Here is a 9,043-nt window from a genome sequence, read left to right on the forward strand (position 1 = left end):
CAGCTGATTTTGATCCTAATATACTAATGAAACAATGCCTTTAAAAAAAAGCTTTTGAAGTTCACATTTTACCATATCCATCTAAGTTTGGAACCAGCTATTGTAGTTCCGTTTAGCAAAGTACACTGAGATAGTTCAAAAATCTCTGAACTACACCTGAAAGTAGTTCCTATAATTTCCAGGTGAACTATATATGAATTAAGTTCATTCTGGGGTAGAACGTTGATTGATTTTTAGTTCATCTTCAAATTCATTCACTTACTGTACATGTGTTGTTTACTCTTTAGACTCTTTTGGCCTTTAAAAATTATAATTGTTGGGGGAACTTAATTAAACAGTTCACATTCCACTGTGTGTATGTTTTGATGTTTCCTCAGGCTTTTAAAGAATATTTTAAACTTCAACACAGCAGCTTGTAACATTCTGAATGCTGGGGGGAAATGCCAATGATCTTTTGGATGAACTGTGAACTAAACATGTTCATTTTGCAAAGGGGTGAATATGAACTAGAATTAGTTCCTTCTTTGATACCTTGAACTAGAACTATGTAGTTATTTTTAAAAATGAACTTTCCAAGCTCTGGGCATAACTGACTGAACTGTTCAGAAAGATAAAAAAGTTAATGTACTTTCCATGAGCTTAAAACTGGAAATTTAGTATCTACATAGGCCCATTACTAGAAAATTTTGAAAAGGTAACATTCACACAAATAAATGGAAGAAAGAATGCCCTCAAATGGTTTTGATATTTTCGCATTACCTAGACAGCTAAAACTTTGTACACATTTACCTCATAATAGTTGATGTGTTTGTTCTTCAGTGAGATCAGCAAAGGTATTTTCATATTAGCTCGACAGCTGAAAACACTTAATGGTCTATCTCATGGGCTTACCTCATAATAAAAGTCAACACTCTAGTATAAAGCCATCCAAGTCGACTTTGATAACAGCCAGAAATGAGTATCCAGAGTTAGAATTACACAGAAACATGGCTTCAAGCCAGATATACACGCACACACAGTGATAGGCTCTGCACAGTGTCCATGGTTGAACACTGCGAGGCAAAGCAGGTCCACGGCTCACAGGTTAAGAACACCTCCTCTAAGGCAAGCACAGGGTACAACTTCCAGCATTCATGCTAGCCAGGGCCACACACACACACACCAGGAGGCTTATTTTGATCAGAATCGAGCACACACTTCTGGTAAATGAGCCACCATAGAAGCAAGAGGGCTGTGAAAATTTGGGTCCAGGGCCTTTCAGATTCATCTACCCATGCACTATCTGAAACCAATGGGGTGCATTTGTTGCCATATGTGATTTTTTTTCCAGCTCTACTACCTCACTGTTCATTCTCCTTGCTGTTCCCAGAGTGTATGAAATCACTTTGAAGTCAACTGTATGCCTATGCAGAGGAGGCTGCAGCTGATGGTTCTCTGATCTTGCAATATTTTGTAATCTTTCTAGAAGTCCTTTAAGGTTTCTTTCTTTCTTTTTCTATTTAGTTTTAGGTCCTGTGATTTAAAGCAGCTTTGTCAAGGGTTGGGCCAATATGTAGTAACCATGGAAATCTAGACAATATGAAAGTGGCAAAGAGCCACCGTCTCTTTATCCTCCCTATAAGTCCTGTGTCAAATGGAACTCAGCCAGCCCAGAGCTAATCAAGGAGTCAGAGAGTTTCCCAAAACCAAAGAGTTTCAATAGTGAGGTATGCAGAGGGTGAACCGAGGACACATTTTGCAGCTGAACTTCTGAGTTTCGTAGGCTTCTTTCGTTTATTTAATTTTTGGGTCAGTTTAAGCCAGATTCTGGATGTTAATGTCGTTGTTTTGTGTGTGAAGTATGTGCTCTGTGTGCCAGACCACATGCCCTGGAACCAGTAACTCATAAAAATGTCTTCCATTTTAAAGGTAATGGCAGTTATTCTGTAAATGGGGTGATGCTTAAATGAGCTTCAGGCTGCTGCTATTACCTCAGAGAAGGTAAAGATGATGAGGATAACCTGGATAACCACATATCATAGGGTGAAACAACTTGATAGACAGTTTTTAGTTATTTCTCTGGCCACCTGCAATCCTTTCACCACCTGCTCCTTGAAATCCACATCTCCAAGGCTTAGGAATTTCTTTTCCTAATTCAGTAGCTGAACAGACCTTGCCTTAACTTCCTTCACAATGTAGGGCTCCCCCCCCCTTTGCAGTTCAACTGTTAGCTTTAACTACCCTCAAGTTCTTCCCCTTAAAACAATTTCTCCCTGGTTTCCACGGCAACTGCTCAGGCTTTTTGGTTATTCATATTATTCTGTCAGGCTAGCATTTGAATATTTTAAGCTATCAGTCAGAAGCATCGTGGGAAATGAAACATTTAAACCTTTATATCCCTATTAAGAGCTTTCCAGATGATAATGCTTCCCCATTCCTGTAGCACAAAATATCTATTAGCCCATGTCCAGCACCAGGGGGGTGACAACTCCTGTGGGGTGGGGATTCCTAAGTCTTGCTGAAGGGGGAGAGCTGCTCTTGTGTCAACCATCTTTGGGGAGGGAGGGATGAGAAACACCCCAAAACATTCAAAGGTTTGTGCTCCAGCACTAGAGAGAGTGCCAGAACACAGAACAAAAATGAAAGATTTAGGAAATGGAGGGGCATTGTTGTAAAGAGAGATGGAAGCCTTTCTTGTGTTCAGCACTTTCTGATTTTTAAAAGGCAACATGAACACTGCTAATGCTGGATGATAAAAGATCCCCCCCCCCAAATAAAACCACAGTACTGTTTGGTGACTTTTAGGAGGGGCTGGGAGGCGAGGTCCAAGCTTCCATCCAAATGGCCCACCACTTCTCTTTTTATTTGTTTTATTTGCTTTTCGTCCAAATTTCTATAGTGGTTTAAAACATTTAAGGCAACAACAAAAAGCTCTAAAAATGATAACATAAACCAAAAACAACAGTGCAGCAATCCTAATAAAAACAGGGTCAGCACAACGGTTCATTCCCCAAAGGCTGACTGAAGCAAGTTTGTACTTGTCTGTAAAAATTGGGTACACAAATACATAGATTTAGATAAACGCACACAAAATGCATATTAATTTCCACGCATACAGGGTTGTTGGTTGTAGTTTTAAAAAAAACAACCACCCCACAATGTATGTGGAAATGGGGAGAACCCAACTTAAGACTGAATAAATGAGAAACTGATAGAAACCAAAAGCAACAGATTCACCTCCCCCTCCCCAGGGGGCTATCTGGAATGCAGAAATTGAGGGTGGGGGTTAAGCATCTATTTTGGTGCCACTTCTCTGCTTTAAATTCCCCTCTTGCAAAGCTGTTTTTCTTCTTAAGACTGGCCTGGGGCCCAAGTTCCATAGGGCTTATTCCCAGGTGTTTGCGGAAAGGACGGCAGCTGTAGCCATGACCAAATTTAGTTAGATTATATCATGTATATATTTTACAGAGCATGTCCTGCTTTTTCATTTAATTAAATATTCAGCAAAAAGGAGCAATTACCATAGCAACATTTTCCTTCCAAAACCCATAATGGGAGACCATGCAGCTGAAATTGCATACCACACACTTAAAACTTGCAGATTTGCACACTGCAAACATCAGAATTTCCACATGCAAGAGGAAGTCGTTTAAGCAATTTGCACATTCTCATACTTTTGTAATACTCTATTATCTCATAAATAAAGAGACCTTCCTTTGTTCAGCTGGGTTCATCTCCATCCCACTGAAGTGTTGGCAGTGGTTCATGCCACCTCCAGATCTCTAGCTATAAATTCCTGACAGTAATCCCACGCTATGCAAATGTATAAACTGAAAATCCACTTTATATTATTTTTAAGCACAGTCCTTGGAACGGAACAGTACAAGTAAAATTGCTAAAGGGGGAGACACACATTCTCCACTGCTTGAATAGCAATCATTCAGTTTCATGAAGTTTCGTGTATGTTAACATTCAAGCTAAGGTTAAATATGTGTACATTTTGGAAAGCTGGTAGGTTTCTAAGGACTGAAAACGAATCAGAATGACAGTAGTACTTTGAGGACATCACAGTTGCAAATGGATTGGTTGGTTTAGTGCCCACACAGTGTCTCTGTCACTAGACGAATCCCTGTATGAATGACACTTGAAGGACACCACCTTTCCCCATCTAAGTGGAGCAGCTAGGTATGGCCAATGTTATTTGAAAGTCCTGGAGGCAGGTGGACCTTTGAGTGGCAAGAAGCATGTAGAGAATGTGAAAGAAATTGGATTTATGTGTAGTGATGGGGCATTTGGGCAGGCAACTGTGTAGGATACAGATTTTGGAATTTCTCAAGATGTCATTAGCCGGTGCACTGCATTGTGTGGCATGGATAAATTTATCAAAATAACAAAAAAGCACATTAAATCTTATCTCCCAAATCTCTAGTTTTGCTGTCCTTTTCTAAGCCTTTTCTAGCTCCGTGATATTCTTTTCTCTTTATTTTAAGTGAGACAACCAGGACTCTGCAATGGATTCCAAATGCAATCGCACCATAGATTGGTATGGTAGCATTATGATCCTGGTAGTTTTATTTTCAGTTCTGTTCCTAATGCTCCCTAATGTGGAATTTGGTGTGGGGCGACATCCACAACAACATGAAGAACTGGATAAAATTGCCTCCCCTTCTTTCATGTTAGAGAACACCTCTGCTGGATTAAAAGCTATTCAGCGAGCAGAATGGCAGCAATGCATGTCACCCATGGGTAGCTGGAAGCTTTTTCCAATAGATGTGAATAGAACCAACATTTATGAAGGAGGGTATGTCAGGGTTTTTGTTCTTAAAAGATGTGCAGCCGGGGGGGGTGTGGATACAGTCTGTGTATCATGGATAATCCAACACTGCCCTAAAAGATCTGATATGGGCAGTGCTATTTTTCTAGAAAAAGAGGTGCCGGAACTCACTATGAACACCTCCCTTGTTCTCTTATAATGGCAATGGCGCCCACCTGAGAGGCACCAGAACTTTTTTTCCAGCTGAAAAAAAGCCCTGGCTATGGCAGCAGTGAACTTAAGTGTGGGGTGTAATGCAGTGTTTCATGCCGTACCTCCACCTGTGTTCAACCTATGTATTTATAAAGATAAACACTCGGATTGTGAAATGCCAGTGAGCCTCAGCGATCTTGCTCCAATGGAAACCATTTCCTAAACAATCCTAATGAAAGGAGGAGACTAAGAAGGGCTCTGGGTGACTGGCCAAAGTGAAGGTAGGTGATGTTGACCAGAGACATAGAAGCTTTGGGTTATACTGCTAAAAATGTCTCAGGACTGCTGAAACAGCATGCATTTGAGCAAGTCGTGGCCAGCCAATTCAGCTGGAACGGCCTCCCCACTAAATATGGACAAGGCCGTTTCATTCTTTCCCTAACATGTGAATCAATAACAAGCAATGGCAGGGGACAAATATTCACAGAAAAGTTACAGGTGAATTAAAAAACGTGTAGGATGCAAAAAAGAAATACTTTATCCAGCCCTGTTAAAGCACTCAAGTTGCACATTCAGGACTTTAACCTAGCATGCTTTGACCATCAAAGCTGTTTTTCACACTGACAGATCAATATTGTGCAGGAATGATTGTATGAATTCTAAGTGTGATTAAAGTCCCCTCCTTCTTCTGCAGGGACCGCCTGCAGACTGACATTCAAATCAACTTGGCACAGCAAGTCTGCAGGGATACGTTTGTGTGGTGTTAAATTGGCCTTTGGTGTTGTGCACTTTCTGCTGTTCCAGACCCTCCTGCCTGGTGTAATAGCTCCATGGAATAAATACAGTACTCATGAAAGAGGGAGACAAAGATTGCAATATTAAAAAGAGAGCTTGCAGCATGTTCCTTAGCCGCAGCTGAAATGGGAGATGTACAAACCAACTAATCAAACACTGGCATAGCTGTCGGCTTCTCTGCCCCACCCCCACCGCCCTGCAATGCACCAGGCAAACCACCTGCCTTTTAAAATAGTTTACAAGCACAGTGCGAACCTTCAAGTGTTCATCTGTTCATTCACCACCTTTAATCTTGCCGATTGCTGATGTTGTTTTTACTTGTTTTAGCAGTGAGCTTTTTATAATGAATGGCAGGTTATGAATGCTTAACTAAGCAATTCAAAGTGTGGGTGGGGGAACTGTATTTTCCTATGTCCTGCTGGATTTGTAGTCCTAGAGCAAAAAAAGCTGGCAGGAGGGCTGGGGAGTTCACTCTGTTCTCAGAGATTTTTAAAGTTTTGATCCCATTGGATCTGTCCCCCTCCCCCCTCCAGCAAGCCTCCTTTTCTACCTGACACTGGAACTTCCACTTCAGAGGATCACTGGTTGAAGATCCTTCCAGACCCTCATGATGGGGATTTATAAGGCTAGATCACTCCCTCAGCAGGCAAAGCTCTTTCTCTACTCCCTTGCAGGGAACATAGGATTGCAACTTTAAATAAATAAGTATTCATGCAGGGGGCAACATGTATTTTTTTTTAAAAAAATCAGTTCTACCTCCTCCAACCCACTTTGGATTGCACTGTTAAACATTTATGCCCAACCTTTTCCTCACAACTAGGGACCAGCTTAAAGGATTGCCTCGTTCCCTTTGTGCTTACTTGACAGCTTCTTTCTGCAGAACTTGTATTTCTATAGGTGCCATATAGTGTTTGTTCCACATCTGTGAGGAGTTTATTTGTTAGTGTGGCAGCATTTACGCTTTGTGACTCCCTGTTGGAAGTGCAACATTCCATGTGGAACTTAAGTGTTAACTGTTAAAATCAGATAGCCAAGAGGGGGGCAGATGGAGGTGCTGCTTAGCAACCAGGGTGTGTGTGCCCTGATTGGATGTAGCTCTGAGAGGTTTTTTCCTCTGTACATTTGGTTGAATGCCTCCCTGCTAGGGAGGACACTCCCTGAAAGAGGACAAGACCTCTCCTTTTCTTTCTCCTCAAATTATACATGTTTTGTTCAGTTTCCTCAGTAAAGTGTTATCAGGACCCTTTTCCTCTCTGGACTCCATCTGTGTTATTTAAGAGACTTTGCTAACATATTCTATCCACTCTGCCACTTCTCATTTCAAGGAAGGAAAATGAACCTCAAAACCATATTTCTCCAATGAAAACAAACTGTTTCAACTGAGGATATCAGAGAATTCAACTGAAAACAGAAGCAGGGATGGAAATTGCTGGTGTTCGCTTACTTGTCCCATGTCCAGAACAGATACCAACCCAGCAAATACTATTGGTGTTTTTTGTTGCTGTAGCTTTCAGTCCACAAACGATATGTAATTGATTGCTTTTCTCTCCTTCCTCTATTTGCATTGCATTTCCTTTGCAGTGAAATGAATGGGGCAGAATAATGTAATGACAACATAACTTACACAATTTATGTAATCAATTACATAAATTATGGAAGTTATATAATTTTGCCACAGAGGACAGAGACACAAAAAGCAGTTTTGGGCAGAATATGAATTGTAGTGGAACAGAAACAGGGCTGCATGAGATGAATACAGAACAAAACGTGATGTCTTCTTACACCTCTAGTTTTAACTTTGTGCCACAGTCAAGACGCCCTTGAAATGTTAAGCTAGTTTTGAAGGAGGTGCTTTCCCATGGGTTCCTCTGATGCCTCTAGTTCAAAGACCCACAAACACATGAGAAGGGTACTGCATGTGTGGTAGCAAGATCTTTTAAGGCATTAAAGGACGGTTGTGGGAAGCACAGACAGAAAGCAACCCTGAGGACACGACTGTCATATTTAAAACACACCACAACTGAGAAGGTTTCCAATCTTCCTGCCATCTCAGATGCTCTGAAGACAAATGCTTGCTTCAAGAACAGTTTAGCGGCAGTTAAACACTAAATAAATTTGAGTGGAAACTCACCAAGGCGACTGCATTGCTGATCTTCAGCAGTCATGATCTCTGCTGCTAAGAGTGTTCCACAAAGCTCTGGCATCTGCTTGAAACAATGTCATCACTGTAACTCTTATCTAGGATGGTGGTTTCTCACTAGGATGACACATCAACATGACACAGCCCAAGAAATCAGTGTTGCGCTAAGAAAGATGAGCAATGAATTATTGTGAAGGGAAGATAAATGGGCAGCATGTAACTGAGGAACTACTTGACAACAAGGTAGCTGATGATATGGAGATATATAGTGCAAAAGGCTTTCTGGGTAGCCATAAATTGATAAAACTGGAATTACAGGATAAATTGACACTTGCAAAGCACATTTAGGGCTAGCTGATTCACTTCTCTTATGTGGATTTTAAGACGTTATGCATGCGGCGAATATTTTTTCTTCTACCAAGCCTTAGAGATGCTTGTCTGCATATGCTTTCTGCCTGTAACAAGATTTATATATAACCTGGAGGATGCTGTGAGCTGATCTAGATTTAGATGCAAATCTTTAGATATATCAGCTTTGATTTCGGTGCTGGGAGTTTGTGTAGGTGGCCTTAAAGGAACTTCCAGCTCTATGGTTTCATTCTACCAATAGGAAAATGCATACTATTCATCCTACATATTAGCATAGCATATTACAGAGAGGTGCCTTAACCATAAATATTTCTCACTAGCTTTTGAAAAAAGGTAAATTTATTATGTTTGGTGTTGTGTTGGTACGAGGTTGAGACTTTACTGTGTGGGTTTTACCAGCCGATTGTCACTGCATGTTTGGAACACATCATCACTATGATGTCAGTCTGGTGCTTTGAGTTCAGGTTCAGCATGTGACCATCTAACGAGTTTTCATATTACAAAGGTAGCATCAAAATCCCCAGAACACAGGGGAGAAATTCATGTGGTTTGGCCCACCCTCTTGGAAACTGGGGTGACACTGGTGTAGGAAACAGCTGCAGCTGGGACCACCTCCCATAAGGCCTCGGGCCTCTGACATTAACTTTGTGGCAGAGGAAGGAGCCACACTGCAGCAACTCCCTAGCCACAAAAGGTAACCGGCGAATGAGACTCAAGGAAGCATGCCTAATGCCAAAAGTAGAAGACTACGCTAGCCACCGCAGGCAGAAAGAATGTAAACTGCTCTGCAATGC

This window comes from Podarcis vaucheri, assembly GCF_965113315.1.
Source record: "Podarcis vaucheri genome assembly, chromosome: 3".
NCBI lineage: Eukaryota > Metazoa > Chordata > Lepidosauria > Squamata > Lacertidae > Podarcis > Podarcis vaucheri.